This window comes from Nomascus leucogenys, chromosome 5 (genome assembly GCF_006542625.1).
Source record: "Nomascus leucogenys isolate Asia chromosome 5, Asia_NLE_v1, whole genome shotgun sequence".
Classification (NCBI taxonomy): domain Eukaryota; kingdom Metazoa; phylum Chordata; class Mammalia; order Primates; family Hylobatidae; genus Nomascus; species Nomascus leucogenys.
The window spans coordinates 79,015,888-79,036,382 of record NC_044385.1 but is presented as its reverse complement, the minus strand read 5'-3'; positions in this window follow the sequence as shown (position 1 = coordinate 79,036,382).

Below are 20,495 nucleotides of genomic sequence, written 5' to 3'. Positions count from 1 at the left end.
CACCACCATCGCAAGGGGTGAACGGACTCAGGAGACACCAAACTTCAGGTTTATCTCTTGACCCTACTAGATGGAATCTGCCCAGAGACCTAGAACCAGACTGCCCTCTAAATTCCTCTTGCCATCTCCTGACTAAGCATTGAAGCACACCTTCACTTCACTTCAACATCAGTACCTGGGTTTTTCATATCCCATACCTCTTGGATATTGTAAATCACCCACGGGTTCCTCCAAGGCCAGGTCAGTTGGTTTCTGCAGCTAGAGGTGAAGAGCATCCTCGCCTTGCTCATCTGTCCCAATACAGAAGCCTTTGCCTGCCTTCCATCCAAACTACCTGAGTTACAGCACCTGGGTTCTGAGTGATGCCTGTTGTCTCCATAGTTAGTTGCACATGTCTAACCCCCTACACCTCTAACTGTGAGAAAGAGGCAAACTCTTCCTGCACCTATGGGACACTGTCACCCAGAAATTTTAAGTACGACCACTGCAACTATTTGAAGCATTTTCAAATTTAGTCATACCTTCTATTTTTCTGTTGCTGTTACTTCCCTGCCCGAATATTCTCAATCTCTGTGTTATGGACTGAATGTTTGTGTCTGCAAAATTCAAGGTTGAAATCTTAAGCCCTAAGTGATGGAATCAGGAGGTAGGGCCTTTGGAAGGTGATTAGCTCACAAGAGTGGAGCCCTTGTAAGGGAATTGGTGCTCTTATGAAAAGAATCCCAGACAGCCTTTTTTGTCCTCTTTCCTCCATGTGAGGAAAAGCCGATACAGTCTGTAGCCTGGAAGAAGCCCCTCACTAGAACTTGGCCATGTTGACATCCTGATTTCAGAATTCCATGTTCCAGAAATATCTGAAATAAAATTGTGTTGTTAATAAACTATGGTATTTTGCGACAGGAGCCCAAACTAAGATACCAGGCAAATGCTAAGCCCCAGCTGGGTGTCAGAATTCTGCACTTAATACTTCGGGGCAAGTCAATGGAGTGAGAAGGGCAAATAGTCCAAAGAGTTCAAATTACTAAGCAAAACTATGAAATCTACCAACTTCCTAGCTGAGTGACTGAGCGCAAAAGCACAGCATGACCTGAACTTTACAATATGGCAGCCACTAGCCCTGTATGGCTATTGAACACTTGAAATACAGCTAGTCCGAATTGAGATGTGTTTTAAGTAGAAAATATACACAAGATTTTTTTAATTTAGTGTAAAAGAAAAGAAGATAAAATACCTCATCAATGATTTTTATATTGATCACATGTTGAAATGGTAATATTTTAGATAGTTAAAATATTTTATTAAAATTAATTTCACTTGTCTCTTTTTTTTTTAAATGTGGCTGCTACAGAAAAATTTTAATTCCATTTGTGGCTTCCACTATATTTCTATTGCACAGTGCTACACAGAGCACATAGCACGATTAGCTATGATGGAGAAGCTCCTGGAGGTTGCCAGAACATCAGAAGTTGTACCAAATGTCTCTTCCCACTCACAGGAGGTTAGCTAACCAGGTGGGTTGCTGTCATTTCTTCACAAATGTTAAATGTTACAGAAGTTCTCTCTAAGGAGCCTCAAGATGAAATTAGACACATGTTACTCCTTATATTAAAAAGCTTATCATATGAGAGAAATGAAAAATATATCAGTGCTAGTTGGGACAAAGTGAAGGAATTATGTCAAAAATTATCTCTGCAAGAGTAGCCACATGGTACTTTACTTGAGCCCACGTTTTTAAAAAGCAAGAGATTTCACATGAATTTCTATGTTTGAGGTCCCTTTTTTGGAGAAAGAAATATCTCATAATTCCAGGCCTACATTCCCCATGATCTCAGTGAGATAGAGTGACAGCAGAGGCCCCTTTGAGTAGCACACACTCTCCAGTTTGCCACAGTCCCCATCATCCACACCTGGTCTCTTTCCTTTAGGTACATGACCTGTCTAGCCTTTATAAGCCCTTAGGTATGCAATTATTGTTTTGAGATTTCAAATTTGAAAAATGAGCTTTCCAGAAGCAAAGAAAATTTAAAGGTAAAAAGAATGTAGCAATTTGGATATTGCATTTCCCCCCCTTTCATCAGAAGAACAGCATAATGTTAAAATGTATTATAAAGGATAACATGCCATGTCACTAAACTTGGATTTATGAGTTCTGGAAAACAATCAGAACATAATGAAATGAATTTTGAAACTGCTATTTAAATGGAACAAAATTTAATGAATCATTAAATGAAGAAATGGCCAAACATGTGCAGGAAATTTATGCAAATAAATTTCATAAAGCTACCAAATAATTCAGCCTGATCTATGATCGTTTAAACACAATTGAAGCTGGCTCTTGCTTTGTCCCTCCTGGTCCTTCCTTAGTGCTTCTTTCTTCACCCAGCTATGACTTATTGGTATGAGTTGGCCCCTGTGGGGCACAGAGCAAAATAAAAATGTGGGGCCTTTGTTCAAAAATGATTAAGAATGTTAAAACAGTGATAGTGAAGCATTAAACCAAGTGTGAGGCCCTTCTAAAGGGGGGGACCTGCGTGACTCACAGGCAGCACATCCATGAAGCCAGCCCTAACTACAGCAAGGGGGATCTAATCAATTCTGGGGGGCTAAGAAAGTCTTCCAACAAGAGGGGAAGAAATTTCAAAATGAGACTTGAAACATGATTTTCTCATCAGTATAATCTAAAACTGGGCTTCACAGCATCATGGTGGAAGAAGCATCCTTTGAGCTGTCACTTGTGCCTATTAAGCAGCACTTGGCAACCAACTGCTGAAACCTCGAGGATCCTGAAATATTGGCGTGAGAGAGCCTGAGGCTTCTCTAATTTAGTCTCATGTTTAAGAATTTTGCACTTCTATTGCTATGAAGTTTCAAACTTCCTGATGACATATAAATCTTGCTATTGTGCTTAGAGTTAGAATGACTATTGCTCTGATGTCATTGTGAAAATATTTAATGAAAAGTTTACATAATTATTTTAAAATATACATTTGTAGAACATTAGCCTGAATTTTTTTTAGTTTATGGCTTACTTAGAAGCCTCTTTTGGTAACCAAACAGACCTAACACAAGTAGTCTACACCCTATCTTGACCCAGCATTCTCACCCCCTCCGCAAGTCAAACACTTTAGTTACACTATACCTGTGCTGGTTTCAGTTTTATTTTGTATGTGTATGTGTGTGTCTGTCTGTGTGTGTCTGTGTGTATGTGTGTGTTGTGTATGTGTGTATGTGTGTGAATATTTGGTTTGGTTTCAGGTCTTGTTGAGCTCTCAATTCCTTCATACAGTGGAGAAAAGAAGAATAATAATGCTTATTTTCTAGGACTGTTCATTTATTTACAAATACTTAATGAGTTTGCCCTGTAGGTAAGGCTGTTCTAGGTGCTGGGGGATATAGCAATGGAAATAAAAACCGTTGCTCTCATGTATCTGACAGTTTAATTGAGACAGATGATTGATGATATAAATTAAGTAAAATACATAGTATGTTAGATGGCATTAAGTGCCATGGGGAAAAAAATTAAGTAGGAAAGGGGAATACGGAAAGGTAGATAACAGGGGTTGCATGTTTAAGTAGGGTGGTCAGGGAAGTTCTCAGTGAAGAGGAGACATTTGAGTAAAAGATATAAAGGAGAGAGGGAGAAAGATGTGAGGCTCTCTGAAGAGAAATCATTCCAGAGAAAAGCAAATGCAAAGCTGCAAGACAGCCATGTCACCTAGAATTGAATGACAAAGCAAGGAGGCCAGTATGGCTGGTGTGGAACGAAGTAGAGGAGAAGAGTCTGAGGTCAGGGGAGTGCCACATTGCATAGGGCCTCTAAGGTCACTGGAAGGATTTTGGTTTTACTCTGGGTATGTGGCAGCTGGTTGAGTAAAGGAGCAACATGATCCAATTCTTATTTTAACAGGATCACTCTGAGAGCTCTGTTGAGATCAGAATGTGTTGAGTAAGAGCAAAAATGGGAAACCAGTATGGAGACTTCTGAGATAACCCAGGCAGGAGATGATGGTGGCTCACACCAGGGCGACAGCAGTAGAAACGATGAGACATCACCACATTCAGGATGAGACAATGTTAGAGGTGAAAACATTTGCCATTGGCTGTGAAGAAAGAGAAGACACAGATACTCTGAAGTCTTTGCTCTTAGCAAGTAGATGGATGAGGTTGGCATTAAATGAAAAGGAGAAGACCACAGAAGGAAGCCCAGGGCATCAGTTTGGGAATGTAAAATTGGAGTTGTTTTTAGACAACCAAGTAGAGGTAGTATGTAGGAGTTGGATATATGAAACTGGAATTAAAAGGAGAGATCTAGGCTCTTGAAAAATATTTAGGAATTATTAGCTTATTAATGATATTTAAAACCATGAGACAGTGAAATCACCAATGAAGTGAGTATAGCTAGAGAAGAGAAGACATCTGAGATCTGAGACCTAGGAGGCTCTAGGATTAAAAGTCAGGGAAATAGCCAGGCATGGTGGCTCACACCTATAATCCCAGCACTTCGGGAGACTGAGGCGGGAGGGTCAGCAGGAGGGTTGCTTGAGCTAAGGAGTTCCGGACCAGCCTGGGTTACACAGTGAGAGCCCATCTCTACAAAATATTAAAAATCAGCCAGGCATGGTAGTGTGTCCCTGTATTCCCAACTATTCAGGAGGCTGAGTTGGGAGAATCGCTTGAGCCCAGGAGGTAGAGGCTGCAGTGAGCAAGGATCATGCCACTGTACTCCAGCTTGGGTGACAGAGTGAGATTTTGTCTCTCTCTCTCACACACACACACACACACACAAAGGTGGGGGGGAACATGGAGCTAACAGCCAAGGAGATGGAGAGGAACTGCCCGTGGGGTCAGAGGAAAGCCAGGCATGCACGACGTCCTTGAAGCCAAATGAAAAAAGAATTTCAAGTATGAGAGAGCAATCAACTGTGTCAAATGCCTCAATTGGGTCAAATGAGATGAGAAGACTGAGAATGGGACTTAGCAGCATTGTGGGTCATGGAAACCTTTCATGAGAGCTGTGTCAACAGAGTGGTGGGCCTGAAGGCACAATTTAGGGGGTTTAATGAAGAGCCAGAAGAAAGAAATTAAAGACAGCAAGTGTACGCATCTCTGAGAGAAGAGTTTTGTTTAAAAGGGGACTGAAGGTACGAACCAAATGAGATACTGTGTGTGAAAGCATTTTGGAAATTATAAAAGTACTCTGTAAATGCTGAGTATAATTGTAAGATCTGAGACCTGTTGTATACTAAAAATATGGCTTTCAAAGTGTCAACCAGACTCAAGAATTTCTGTGCCCAGTTAGAGCTGTAGCATCTCCAGAAAACTGTGTTCTCACTGTACCCATAGCTGTTCCAAGTAACCACTAAATCCTCAGGAAATCAGAGTTCAAAGATTCTTGACAGTGATAAGCAGTCTACTAAACTCCTTCCAACCTGCCTACACAATGACCCCATAAAGTACAGGATGATGAAAAAGCCAAAGTTCTACACACAAAGGAAAGGTACGATAAGAAAAGGGTTCTTTGTTCTTTTATGGTTGCAGAGTTTTCCTTGAAAAAGTCTCAAGCTAATCAGTACATCTTGTTTGATAACAGAATCAAAATATTACAAGGTGAGAAATTTCCAGTAAGAAAGGTGTCCTCACCTAGTGCCAGTAAGAATGAACACCCCTTACGGTATCGTGGGATGTTGCAATTGATCAAAATGAGCATCTGTTCTGTTCAGTTCAGAATGTCATGTTAATATTTTATTCCTGGAAATATGGACACAGGTGCACAAGGTTCCTGCAAGACAGAGTCCATAGGCTTAAAGTAAGGCGTTCCATCCCTGGTTGCTCCATCTCTAAGGGACTCAGGTCTACAGACCACTGATAGCCAGGCTGCCCAGCTGTAAGCACTGAGCATGAGTGGGCTGTGGGGTCATATTTGGAGCAAAGCAACATGAGCTGAGCCTGAGGTGGGAAGACAGTCACCTACCCTTTCACATAGATCCATCTACCAGTTCATTCATTAACCAGATGTGCCAGGAAATACACACTCCATAACAGTGCAGCCTAACAGAAACATAATGCGAGTCATAAATGCAAGCCTAGTATGTGATTTTAAATTTTGGATTTCTAGTCACCACATTCAAAAGAGTAAAATGAAACAGGTAAAATTAATAATACACTTTATTTAACATAGTGTCTATGCCCTAAGACATCTCTCCAACAAGTAGTCAATATAAAAATTGATGAATGAGAATGTAAAATTATTTTACATTTTTTTCGTACAAAGTCTTTGAAATCCAGTGTGGATTTGACACTTCCAGCACATCTCAATTCAGAGTAGCCACATTTCAAGTACCCAGTAGCCACCTGTAGCTAGGGGTGACCCTGCTAGACAGTGCAGTTCTAGGCACGAGGATTCTACAGGAACAAACCACATGTCTTGCCTTCTAAAAGTGGACAGACCCTATGGGGTAAAGAGGACTCAGACAAGTAAACAGGGCATTAGAATCACACCCAAATCAAGTTCATGCCCTGCAAATAAGTAGCCCTCAACCAAATCTGAGCAGGTGGGAGTCAGAAGGGCTGCTTCAGGAAGTGAAGACTTAGCAGAGCCCCCTAAAAGTAAGTAAGAGTCTAAGGGATTGAGAGGCAGGAAAGGGGTCAGGAAAGCGATGGCGACAGAGGAGCAGTCCTGGGAATAAGGGAGAATAGGGTATGTTCTGGGAGCTTCAAGGCATTCATTTTTGCCAGACCATAGAGTTTCAAGAGATGAATAAAAACAAAGCCCTCAAGGTAAAGCTTGACCATACCATGAAGTGCTTTGTGAGCCATAATGAGAAGGCTGGGTTTCCTCCTGAGGGTGTTGGGAGTCCTGAGAAAGTTCTGAGTTGGGGTTCTTGGTTGCCTGCTTTTCTAAGCCTGTCTACTGCAGCCCCGACTGTTGCAGTGAGGAATGGAGCCCCATAGAGGTGAGGTGAGCTGCTTAGGGTTTCCAGCTGGCTGGTGGCAGAGCTGAGGCCAGAACTCTGATCATGGTCATGATCTCTCAAGGCCCTTCCAATGCCCGCGTGCCAGAAGCCAAGTGTGTCGGAGCAGAAGGGGAAGCACTGTTGCTCCACACAACAGATGAAGGTAACATAGCCGATTGCACCAGGAGATGAGGCAAGAGGATCAGGAACTAAGCCCTGGGGAAAAAAGGGAGAAGTGTAGTCGTCCCAGAGGGCAAGCAGGCAGCCAGGGCTCTCCTCACCTGCCTGAGCCCAGGGTGGGGGCAAAGGGAGAAGTCCCATCTCTGGTGAGAAGGGAAAGTGCAAGCAAGAGCAAGGCCCTCAGCCTGGGACCTGCTGGCTGCAACTCCAGGCCTACTCTGGAAATGGGGATGGGGCAGCCTACATGGAAATTCAGCAAGTGAGGCAATTTGCCTGGAATGCACTCATGTTTGTTTTAATATAAAAATATCATTTAAAATAGAGACAACTGGAAGATGCACCACATTTATCCTGTGGCTTTCCACACTCTTCGGCACAGTGGGGTAAGACTAGTCCAGTCTGAGGTGCTCAGTTTGGCCGCCCTGTGAGACGAGCAGAGCTTCTTGAGCTCTTCTCAGGGTCAGAAAGGTTATGTGGTTTCTCTAATGACACCCAGGATGTTGGTGGAGAAGCAAAGGTTAGGGCCCATGCCTTCTGTCTCCTTATCCTCCAGAGGGTAAGGACCATGCCATCAACATCATCACCTGGCTGTTCCACCACTATCCCTTAATGCCTTTGAGTGTTGGTCTGTTTATAACTACAAGGCTAGCCTTCTATATGCAAATATTCCCAGGAAGGGTCCAACCTTGAGACATCATTCATTAACAGAGATTAAATAAAATCAGGAATGGGACACAGAAAAGGCTGATGACCAGCGGCCAGAATGGGAGACCATGAGGGCATTAAGGGGCTTTGAGGGCAGAAGGAGGTACGAAAGCCAGCTTTGCCCTCTTTACCAAGCTTCCTGGAACCACAGAGCAAACATTAACTGAGTGCTTAATGTATACAAGGCACTATACCACACTGTGGGATACAAAAAGAAGCATAAGGAATGTCTCTGCCCTCTCAGTGCCTAAAATCTAGCTGGAAAGTGTGTCAGTTTTCCATTGCCACTGTAACAAATTACCACAAAATTAGGGGTTGAAATCAATGCAAATTTTTATTCTTACAGTTAGAGAGGTCAGAAGTCTGGCACAGATCTCAATGGGCCAAAATCAAGGTGTTGCCATGGCAGCGTTCCTTCCCCACTGAGAAAGGGAGTCTCTAAAGGAGCATCCATTCAATGCCTTTTCCAGCTAGAGACTGCTCACATTCCTTGGCTTGTGACCCCTTCTTCCATCTTCACAGCCAGCACGGCTGGTGGCACCTCTCACATCACACCACTCTGACACTGACTCTTCCACCTCCCTCCTCCACTGTGATGATACCGGGTCCACATGGATAATCCAGGATTATCTCCTCATGTCAAAGTCAGCTGATTAGCAGCCTCAATTCCATCTGCAACTTAATTCCCCTTTGCCATTTAACATAACATAGCCACAGGTTCCAGGGACTCAGAAGTGGACTTCCCAGGGCGAGGGGCCTGGGAAGAGGCGCAGCACATGGGGATCCTGCAGGCAGAAGAAAGAGGACTGGCGACTGGTGGGTTGGGGAGAGCTGGGCAAGGACAGTGGCACAATGATGGCAGGAGAAAAGAGGATGTTTTAGGAGCAGGAGTCTGAGACACTGGCCAGAAGCCTGTGAGAAATGGTCCCACTTGGGGGAGGAGAGAGAATTGGCACTATTCTGTCTACCACAGGAAGCTTGAACATCAGATACAAAATTAACTCTAGCACAAGGTAAGAGCCATATGGTTAAGCGCAGTGGAGTTCAGGAAGGGAAAGATCACTTCCGGCTGGGATCATCCATCCGGAAAGGCTCTGCAAGACAATGGGCTGGTGGCATGCAGGAAATACCAGGATGCCCTGTGAGAGGAGGGGCTGGAGCTCTGTGATTCCCCTGTGTCTGTCCAGCTCTAAAGCGCTATGTCCCACAGAAGCAGCACCAGCAAATGTGGCAGGCATGGAAAAGGCAGAAGTGCAATTGAGGATAACTGGAAAATCATGGATTCTCCACTGAGCTGAGTGGCTGGGGATACATCCTGGAGGGCTCGGGATGGCAGGCCAGCAAATCGCGCTTTGTTCCCTAGGCACTGAGCAGCAATTGAAGGTTGACCCTAAAAAGACATCAGATGATGAGGAAGGGAATCTGGAGATGGAGAGGGATGAGGCAGGAAGGGCAGTCAACACTGTCAGCCCTCTAGACATAGCTACACAGGGAGAGGAAGAGGGTGGTGACGGGGGCCTGGGAAGAGGCGCAGCACGGATCCTGCAGGCGGAAGAAAGGGGACTGGCAACTGGTGGGTTGGGGAGAGCTGGGCAAGGACAGTGGCACAATGATGGCAGGAGAAAAGAGGATGTTTTAGAGCAGGAGTCTGAGACACCAGCCAGAAGCCTGTGAGAAATGGTCCCACTGGCAGTGGAAATGCAGGTTGGGCCTGGGATAACGTTGGGAAGGTAGAAGGTATGGGAGGAACTAAGATCAGTGATAAAAAGTAATGTAATAAAGGACAGGGACATGGAGGATACAGCCTTGGGTGATAGCCTAGGGTCTGGAAGAGGAAAGAGGCCCTGAAGGAGATGAAGACACACCCCCACACGCAGCCCAACTGGAGCAGAGATGCTCATTGGTTCACAGTGCCTTATCAAGAGGGTGCAATGTGGGAAACTGATATCAACCACAATGCTTATCAGCAACTAGTCTATCAGAGACCAGCAGCTCACAGAGAACAAAGAGGTCCCCGAAGGTGAGAACAGGTGGGTCAAGGGTAACAGCAACTTAGCTGGGACTCTGCCAACCAGGACAAGTTCCCGCGAGCACCTGCAGTACCACTTCTCCACAGGGCAAATCAGGAGGACTGCTCTCCCTTAGAGGGGCTTCCTCAAAGGATGCAGGAGGGGGCTGAAGCCAGCCTGTTTTGAGAACTGCCCTGAGCCTGCCGGGCTGAGGCAGGGCCCCTTCCCAGTTTCACCACAGAGCCTCTGGTTGCTGTTCTGTAACATCTCTTGGGCAACTATGTATGTCCACAGTCTCTGGCACAATGTCCCATGTGTAACAGAAAAGCCACACTTGCAAGGGCAGATAGAAGGAGGGGACAGAGTCGCTCAGAGTATTTCCAGAATGGTCTTTTCCCCATGCAAAACTATGCTATGGTGAAAAAAAAAAAAAAAAAAAAAAAAAAAACAGAATGCATTGTCCCATTATATAAAATTCAACAAAAGAAAATGCAAAACACATGTCTGGTTCTAGGAGTTAGAATAGAGATGGGGCTTGGGTCTGGGGAGAGGGGACCAGGGCAGCAACAGGAGCGAGGTTTCTGGGAGTGCTGATCCTCTGCATCCCAGTCTGGGGCTGGTTACATAAGGAGGCTCATAATGAATTTGGTGAAACTGCATTGAGCTGCAGTCTTATGGTTTGTGCATTTTTCTGCACATATGTAATACTTTTATTAAAAAGTGGGCCAGGCACAGTGGCTCACGCCTGTAATCCCAGCACTTTGGGAGGCCGAGGCCGGCGGATCACAAGGTCAGGAGTTCAAGACCAGCCTGACCAACATGGTGAAACCCCATCTCCACTAAAAATACAAAAATTAGTCAGGCGTGGTGGTACAAGCCTGTAATCCCAGCACTTTGGGAGGCCGAGGTGGGTGGATCACCTGAGGTCAGGAGTTCAAGACCAGCCTGGCCAACATGGTGAAACTCCATCTCTACTAAAAAAATACCAAAAAAAAATTAGCCGGGCGTGGTGGTGGGTGCCTGTAGTCCCAGCTACTCAGGAGGCTGAGGTGGAGAATTGCTTGAACCCAGGAGGCAGAGGTTGCAGTGAGCTGAGATTGTGCTATTGCACTCCAGCCTGGGCAACACGGTGAGACTCTGTCTCAAAAAAAAAAAAAAAAAACCCAAACTCCGGCCATCCTGCAAGGGCCACATGTAGCTTTTCTCCAAAGAAGGGAATCTGGTTGACAGAAGAAATCACCAATTAGGCAAGCTCACAAAGCATGGTCAGTGGTGGGGGAGGCACACCTGAGAGGCCATTGCTTGTCATGTAAAGAAGGCATCACAGACTCCACAGTCAGCAGGACAAGTGGTCTCTGCAATGGTCAATTTCATGTGTCAACTTGGCTAGACCATGGTGCCCATTTGTTTGGTCAGACACAATCTGGGTGTTTCTGTGAAGGCATTTTAAAAATGTGATTAACATTTACAATCAGTTGAACTTAAGGCAGATTATCCTCCATAATACACATGGGTCAGTTGAAGGCCTTAAGAACAAAGATCGAGGTTTCCTGAGAAAAGAAGAAATTCTACCGCCAGACAGCAACATAGACATTCTGCCTGAGTTTTCAACCTTCAGATGCAATACTGCAACGTCAACTCTTACCAGAATTTCCAACTTGCTCTAAAGATTTTGGACTTGCCAGAACCCACAATAATGTGAGCCAGTTCCTTGTGTATGTATGTATGTGTGTGTTGTATGTATATATTCAATTGGTTCTGTTTCTCTGGAGAATCCGAGTACAATTTCTAATAGGCCGTTCCTCCAGGAGCCCAGATCATCTTTCTCAGGCCTCCCATAAAAGCAAACAAGGTGGGAAAGCACTTCAGTTTAAGGGCTGCAGCCTGAAGTCAGGAGCTCTACTTTAGGAGAAAAGAAATCCCCAGCCAGTCCAGGAATCTAAATGCTGGCTTTTTCCTCTTCATGCTTATTTCAGCTAATGTCACCAAGCACACTCTAGCTAGCACCAGTCTAAAAAAGGGGAAGTAGTGCGAAAAGGAAATATTGAGAGAAACCTACACATTTCCAGTTTCTTCTGCTAGGGTTGCTTATGTGACTTTTTCAGAGAGTCCCCAGAAACTCCAAATAAACAGCCACATTGCTGAACCCACCTAAAACTCTGACCCAGTTAGATGCAGCAGAGGCAGTGGATGAAACAAACACGAATGTTTGCGGGTGCTTTAATCTTCTCCAAACACCAAAATATTGTTGAGATGTTTTATCTTCCATTGCACACAGAGGAGATTAAAAAGCCATGATAAACAGTGTGCTCTCTGGGAGGGAATGCCATATATAGGACAATACATAATTTCCTGCTTCTGGTACCGCTTGGGATAATTGTTCTGGTAACATGAAAACAGGAGGAATATTAATTTAAGATTATAGCACAATTATAAGCTCTGTCATACTGTTAATTTCTTTTAAATGTTCCTCTGAATAATTCCACCTTTGCAAGATGGAATAAGCATACAATTAAAAACTGCATTAAATAAATGAATAACTAATTAATGAATAAAAAGAACTCTGAAAATAAAATGGGTCATGCAAATTCTAAACAATAACTTTAACAACAGGCCAGATCTTAATCCTTCAGAGCTTTGAAAGAACAGTGTTGGGGTGCAGATAGATAGCATCTCTCTGTAGATGTAGCTCTGGAATTGCTGTGTTCTCTGTTCACACGCTGCCCAGGGATAGCTTTAGGTACAGGCACTGCAGGGAACTGAGGTGCTGCAGAGCAAGACATAATTGACCAACCTGAACACCACGCTACCTCTCCAACTTTATCACCAATGCCTCTCCCATAATGCCTGAAATTCTACACTTTCCTTTATCCTCCAGCCAGAAGTTCTACCAGGGTGATTCTTCCATGGATTAGGAATTCAGGTGGAAAATGCAAATATTCCCCTGGGGGAAATATTCCTGCAAGGGTTAAAGATCGATGGTTCATTAGCACATTGATAATGAATTCCGCTAAACAGATTCCTTTCCTCCCAACACCTAACTGAGGCCAGCCTCTCTGGGGGAGTGGGATGAGGGAGAAAGGAGTGGTCATTTTGCAGTAAAGGGGAATAGTAGGCTGAGAATGGTGGAACTGCTTGAGTGTGGCCTGGAGTAGAGGCATTCTGAGAGCCCAAGGAGCCTGAGAGCATAAAATTCCATAATGAGAGACCATGACATATCCACAAGGGAGCTAGGACTTTCAAGACAAGACACATGGGTGAGGGAGAAAGGGAGGAAAATATTGCCTAAGATTGCCTTGATGTGCCAAATAAAATCAATATGATTATATGCATTTTATTACTTGAGAAGTTATTGATAATCCATGACCACACAATAGTGTAGTAAACGAGAGAGAAGAAATTAAAACTTTGTTCATCTGACCCCCAAATCCATGCTCTTTCAACCATACCACACTTTTCACACAGCGATCTTATGCATATGGGATGATTGCCCCATTTTTAAGATGAGCAAATCAAGGCTTTCAGAGATGAAAGAAGAGACTGTTTCCAGATATGAAAAGGTCAGGCATGTCCAGTAACTGCAAATATTCTGGGTCCTTGTACTGAGCGTTTACATGCCAGGAGATGAGGCTAAAATGTCTTAGGTCAGCCGGGCCCGGTGGCTTACGCCTGTAATCCCAGCACTTTGGGAGGCCAAGATGGGTGGATCACCTGAGGTCAGGAGTTCAAGACCAGCCTGGCCAACATGGTGAAACCTCATCTCTACTAAAAATGCAAAAATTACCCAGGCATGGTAGTGGGCGCCTGTAATCCCAGCTACTTGGGAGGCTGAGGAAGAAGAATCACTTGAACCCAGGAGGCAGAGGTTGCAGTGAACTGAGATTGTACCATTGCACTCCAGCCTGGGTGACAGAGCAAGACTGCGTCTAAAAAAAAAAAAAAAAAAAAAAATGTAGGTGAGAATCTGGGAACCAGGAAAAACTGCTGATGTTGACCACAAGCGTATGAGTCAGGCTTCCAAATCCTCGCCTCCAGACTCTAACAGGATATTCTGACCTTGAACTAAGTCAAGTTGCCAAACCTGGGAAAGAGTCCAAGCTACACCTGAAAGCATTGTTTTCACTTCAAACCAGCTTGCTCTAACAGGCATTGATAAGAGCTGCAATTAACATCTCTGTTCTCAAAATCCTGCAGTTATTAAAATTATCACTTAACTCTGGGAGAGGATTGTAAGATAACCCACTTTGTCAGGTGCCAGGGAAAGAATGAGAACACTGGGCTTAAGAAAAGGCCTGGGACTCACACCCAGAGAATGTTCTCATGAGGGCAACTATAGGCAGGACCCCATGGGAAGTCCTCCAAGGCTAGGAGCCTGCTAGCAGCCTGGGCTGAGTGCTCACCTGACCATGCCTTCTCGGCCCGTCACCCCCAATTCCACTGGGTCCTCAGGCCATCCCGCTACCTGCTCTGCTCCAGCTGGTGCTCCAAGTTCTAGCTCTTTTCCAGCTCCCCCTGCTCCTGTGACATTCTCCTTTCCTGGCAACTCCACCCCCTAAGCTTTCCAGACCTGCTAGGTTCAAGGAAGGAGTCTCAGCAAGATCCACTCTTTCCTTATCAACCCCCAGTTCCCCCCAACCCATGTCCATCTCCCCAGTCTCTTCTCCTTTCTGGAGCTAATCTGAGAAACTCACTTAGGTTCCTGCTACTCCTCACTTTTAGCACTTATGCTCTGCAGAGTTGTGGAAATGCCTAGGTCCATCCATTTATTAAGTTCCCACCATGTTCTGGGCACTGTGGGGGGCCCAGGTGTAGAGTGGTAGACAAAAAGACACCACCTTGGCCCTGCCAGTCTCCCATGGATTGTAAATGCCTTTGAAGGCAGGGCCCAAATTGTGTTCAGCTATATAATCCTGGTCCCTAGTAAGGGCCAATAATGCTATTGGACTACTACTATGCATAGTAGTAGTCCAATAGCAATATTAACGCTAAAAGGTATAATTACAGTTTACAGAGGTCTTTGATTATAGTCTTAAAGTGCTTAGATGTTAATGACCAAACAGAATCAATAGGCTTTCCACTGTAGATAATACATTTGCATCTTAATGAAAACCATTAATCCCTTAAACCTCACTCTCTGACCCTACTGTCCTCTAAGTCCTAATGGTTATCATTTCAGTTCCTGGGAGACCTAAAAGGGTGATATTTGAAGAAGACCCTCCAAACTATACTACATTTATAGTCTTCTACTGTAGGCACATAAAAACTAGGCCTTGGTCATCCCATCTGGACTCCTCAAACGATAGCTAATAAATAAAATGCCCAACATTATATTTTTTAGGAATCTACAACTTGCCAGCCAAAGCTAGATTTAACCCTCAGATGTTTTTGTAAGACTCCACTTGTTTCATAAATTTTGAATTTTACAAAACGCATGTTTCCATTTGCCACAGCCTCACCATTCTCTATTACCTTACACCTGGCCCTAATCAACAGACTTGTTACTCACCTATTCCTACCGCTGGAAACATATAGGTTTTTAAATCTCAAATAATATGTAACAGTTTAAGACTAATCTGTTGTCCACAATAACCCTGTGAGCTAAGCAGGGGAATATTATTATCTCAACTTTATGGTTGAGGAATCTGAAGCCCAGGGAAGAGGTGAATGACTTTCCCATTTTTATTCAGTTTTTTGTGGTCCATGTCAGCCTGGCTTGTGGGGTTTGGATAATAGTGGCAATTACCAATGACTGGTGGCAATCACCAATGACCGTCTCCAAGGCAGTGATGACCTCTAGGGTCTGGATTCCTTCAGGGGTTTTTAACCTGATCTCCAGACACCCCTATAGAGGTTCTAGAAATGAGGCTTCAAATGTTCCATGGGTCCCTTGGAATAGCACACAATTTTGTGTGGATGTGCATATGCAGGGGGAAATGCCGGTAGTTTTCATCAGTTTCTCTCGAAATATGTAATAGCGGCATGAGGTAACCACCTGATTGGCAGTTGTTTCCTGGGGAAGATCTATCTCCGGTCCACAATGTGCAAAGCCATCTGGCAGGGCCTGGAAGGGTCCCTGGGTGGGGTTACAGTTAACCAAGTAAATGAATCATTATCTGTTCTTGCCAGTAATCCCCTGGCTTATCTCTGTGGCTGGAAGATGGGAGTATAACAGGATGGGGTGGTCTAGCTGGCCCTGAGGAGTATCTCACCTGAAAGGGGGGCCAGGGCCTTTTTGAATTATCTGCCATGAATAGCAACATAAAATATTGCTCAGGAACAGAGAAAGGGGATAGAGTGTCTCAGCAAAATTCATCAAAACCAACAGCAGGTAAGGCACTGAAAGTTTCCTGAAGATGGTGTGAGAAGGGCAAATCTAGAAGGCAAAAATGGCCACACAATACAAATTCAACAGGCCTCAGCAAGACCACCAAATGAGCCCCTTCTCCTGCTGGAACTTCTTCCTAGACTTTGTCCCATTCCTCACACTCAAAATCTTCATGATCCAGCGGCCTTCCCTCAATCCATCAACATCAACTCCAAAGAAAGATTGTAAATCTGGTTTCACTAAAGTCTTAAAGGATTGATGAGGCTTAATAATGTCCTACTGTGCTTTTCCTTATGGACTTTGTGTTTTATGGGAATGAAATGTTAAGTCAAAGGAATTAATCTCTACCTGTGGAATTCCTAACATCAATTCACCAGTGGGTGGGAACAAGACATTTTTGTTGCCTTTGAGAGAGCATCTGGACAGGCATGAAGAAGGGCAGCCAAATACAGAAGACTTGGATTTATAGTTAGAACAATTAAATTATCTTACATATTGGGTTGCTTATGGGCTTCCAATTAAAAAAAAAAAAATCCTGGCTGGGCACAGTGACTCAAGCCTATAATCCCAGAGCTTTGGAAGGCCAAGGCAGGAGGAGACCAGGAGTTCAGGACCAGCCTGGGCAACGTATTATAGCAAGACCCCCTTCTCTACAAAAAATGTAAAACTTAGCCAGGTGTGGTGGTACCTGCCTGTAGTCCCAGTGCTTTGGGAGGCAGAGGTGGGATGATGGCTTGAGGCCCAGAAGTTCAGGGCTGCAGTGAGCTAGAATCACACTACTGCACTCCAGCCTACAACAGAACAAGACCCTTTATTAAAAAAAAAAAAAAGAAAGAAAAGAAAAGATTCCTTGCCTTTAAAAGTAGAGAAAAGCAAGTTAAAACCACCAATTTTGTATTTTTAAGATCTTTTAGCATTTAAATATTTTTTTAAAAATCTATGACTCTAAAGCTTTGATCTCTCTCATTTTTATCATGTGCAAACCCCTCCACAAGCCTGGCCAAAATGTCCAGGTGTTCAAGACACATCCCAGGAAAATGACCTTTAGGGCTTCACCCTCCCTCCCTGACCAATCTCATCCACCTCTGGGCCAGCCTTCCAGAAGCTCCAGTGTTCACCCCTCAGTTAACAACTCTGTCATCTATCTATTGGCTCGAGCCAAAACCCCCAGGGTCATCTTGGACTTTCTTCTTCCTCTGATCCCCACATTCAAGCCATTAAAAAATACCAATAGTGCTACCCTCAGAACACAACTGGAACCTGGCCCACTTCCCACCACCAACTCCCTGGCTTCCTGCCTGGGGCAAAACATCAGCACCTCTGGTCTGGACCAAAAAAACATCTTCCTCCCTGGCTCCCCTGCTTCCACTTGCTCCACTTCCCCATCTGTTCTCCCTCAGCAGTCTGGATGATCTTTGTAAAATGTAAGCTTCATCACATATTTCCTGTGCTTAGAACTCATTGCTCTTTCCCAAACTCTTACCAATGCCTGCAAGACCTTATATTCGTCCAGCTCTTACTCATTTTTCCATCTCCATCTCCCACCCGCACTCTGATTCATTCCCTTCATTGTGTTTACTGCAATCTGAAATTATCATTTCTATTATTTATTCAGCAAATACTTATTGAGCACCTAATATCTAGTGATCAGGGCTTATTTGGGGTGCTAGGAATACAACAACGAACAAAATAGATTTTTCTAAAAGCCTGCCCTTGCAGAGCTTGCATTCTGGTGTACATACATAGGGGAATTTGTTTACTTGTTTACTGACAGTCTTTCCTGCTAGAATGTAAGCTCCTTGGGAACAGTGACCTTGACAAACTTGATCACAGCTGTATCCCCTAAACTTAAAACTATGACTCATTGTAGACGTCCAATAAATATTTATTAAGTGGATAAACTAAAGAACATTTCTTGATTCAAGTCTAGCTTTGTTCTCTGTTCAGGATGGACATCTGATTATACTTCACTCTGGAGGTGTGGAAAGCCATCCCAGAAGCAACCCATGAAAAGACGCTCCTCACTGGCCTTCATCCCATGCTGGGACACCTTGGGAGGCACAGGTGCTCCACTCCTGAGACCACTTCTGAGTTTGAACAATTGGCCTGGCCAAGTAGGGTAACTGACTATTCCAAGCCCAGTGCCCAGGTCTGTCTCTCTGCCTTCCCCAAGCCATGTGGAAACTCTCATCTTGGGGTTTCTGGCTGCCTGGATCTCAATGGTAATTCCATCCTCCTCAACTCCTGAGATGAGAGGCATCAGAGGAGCCCTGCCCACGCTGGCCTGGGTAACATTGGCTCTCTCCTTCGGGTGAATTCAGCAGCACCCACGGTTCACAGAAAGCCCTCCCATTTGAAGTAAACCAATTAAATTGATTGATATTCCCATCCTCAACTCCCTACTACCACCACCACCCTATGGCCATTTCACTTTGGAGAATAGGAGGCATTCCACCAGACTCTGATGAACGAGACTCCAATTAATAAAGATCTCTACTTCACAGGATGGGTTAAAGAAACGAACTTTAGAAATAATGCTTATCACCGGCCGGGCGCGGTGGCTCACGCCTGTAGTCCCACCACTTTGGGAGGCTGAGACGGGTGGATCACGAGGTCAGGAGATCGAGATGATCCTGGTTAACACGGTGAAACTCCATCTCTACTAAAAATACAAAAAAAAAATTAGCCGGGCATGGTGGCGGGCACCTGTAGTCCCAGCTACTCGGGAGGCTGAGGCAGGAGAATGGCGTGAACCCGGGAGGCAGAGCTTGCAGTGAGTTGAGATTGTGCCACTGCACTCCAGCCTGGGCGACAGAGCGAGACTCTGTCTCAAAAAAAAAAAAGAAAGAAAGGAAGGAAGAATGCTTAGCACCTTCCTGTGCTAGAGCTTAAAACACTTCATAGGCAGCATAATTAATCTTCTCCAAGTCCCCGAGAGGAAAAAAGAAGATTTTATTATCCTCTTTTAGCCGCAGAGAAAACATGGAGAATGAGCATTTTCCTCCACAGAGCAGATCTGTGCCCAAATTACGGGGCTACTACCTCCACAAACCAAACACCAACCATTGGACCATCCTGCCCTACCTGGGGAGCTGCAGAAGAGGAAAGGACACAAAACAGAAGTCTAAAGACCCCTCCAGCTGCGGTGGGAGACGGCATCAAAAAAATCCCACGTCCTGCAGCTCTAGTGACTCTACCTCCTCGCTCTGTCCTTGGGAAGCACCAGCGCGCTCTCCATGAGATATAACGAGCTTTCATACTGAAAGATTCTTTTTTATCTCCCTGGGAAGCTGGGATACCTGAAGACTGTGTTTTGAAATACATATATTGACAACCAATTACGCAGCTCTGCTTCTGTGGTATAGCTCCTTTGTCAGATCGCTCTCCGGGCCTGGCTGTGACCTGCTGAGACCATCTTCATTTTCACTGGGAAGTCTCTCTCCCTTTCCAGGCTTCTCAGCAGCTCACTACCCCTAGGGAGAAATGACTCTGAGAGCATGGGAGGAAGCAGAAGGGGAGAGCATATCAGATTTACTCTGGCTTCTGCGGAGAGCTAAGCAGCTGGAAGGTGGGGCGGACAAGAGCCCCAGGAGAGGGATTATGCTGGGAAAACTGATCCCTGGAGACACCTGTTCCACTGTCTGCATCTCCTCTATCTACGTCAAGTTGCTTCTCGAATATCCCTCAGGGAACATGTCAGAACGCCCTCCAGTCTGCCCGTCCAGTGCTCCATGTTCTTTCTAGCTGCGACAGGTCACATAACTCACCTGAATGTGGTCCTAGGCATCGACAGCTTAATGTGATGGCCCAACAAGGGGTCATTTAATCTGGGCCTTCTGGAAACACAATATCCTAACCTAGAGTTTCTTGGTTTGGACTTCAGGAATTTATAAATTCCTTGAAATTATGGGCAAAATTGCCTATACATGTGAATATGTGTGTTGTTCTAAAGAAAGAGTTCACTGTTTTCATCTGATTCTTGTAAGGTTCTATCTCTCAAAAATGTTAAGAAATATATATATATGTTTATATATATGTTAATTTCTTTACATTTTTGAGAGATAGAACCTTGCAAGAATATATATATACATATATATATATATATATATATATATATATATTCCCTGACCAAATGGGCCAGGGAAGGGGTAGTAGGGGCTAAGGTCAGAGGGAGATTTATATATATTTACAATATATATTATATATAATATATTTATATATTTATATATTATTATATATTAATTAATATATTATATATTAATAATTATTAATATAATATAAATATTTAATTATTATTAAATAATTAATATATTATTACATAGC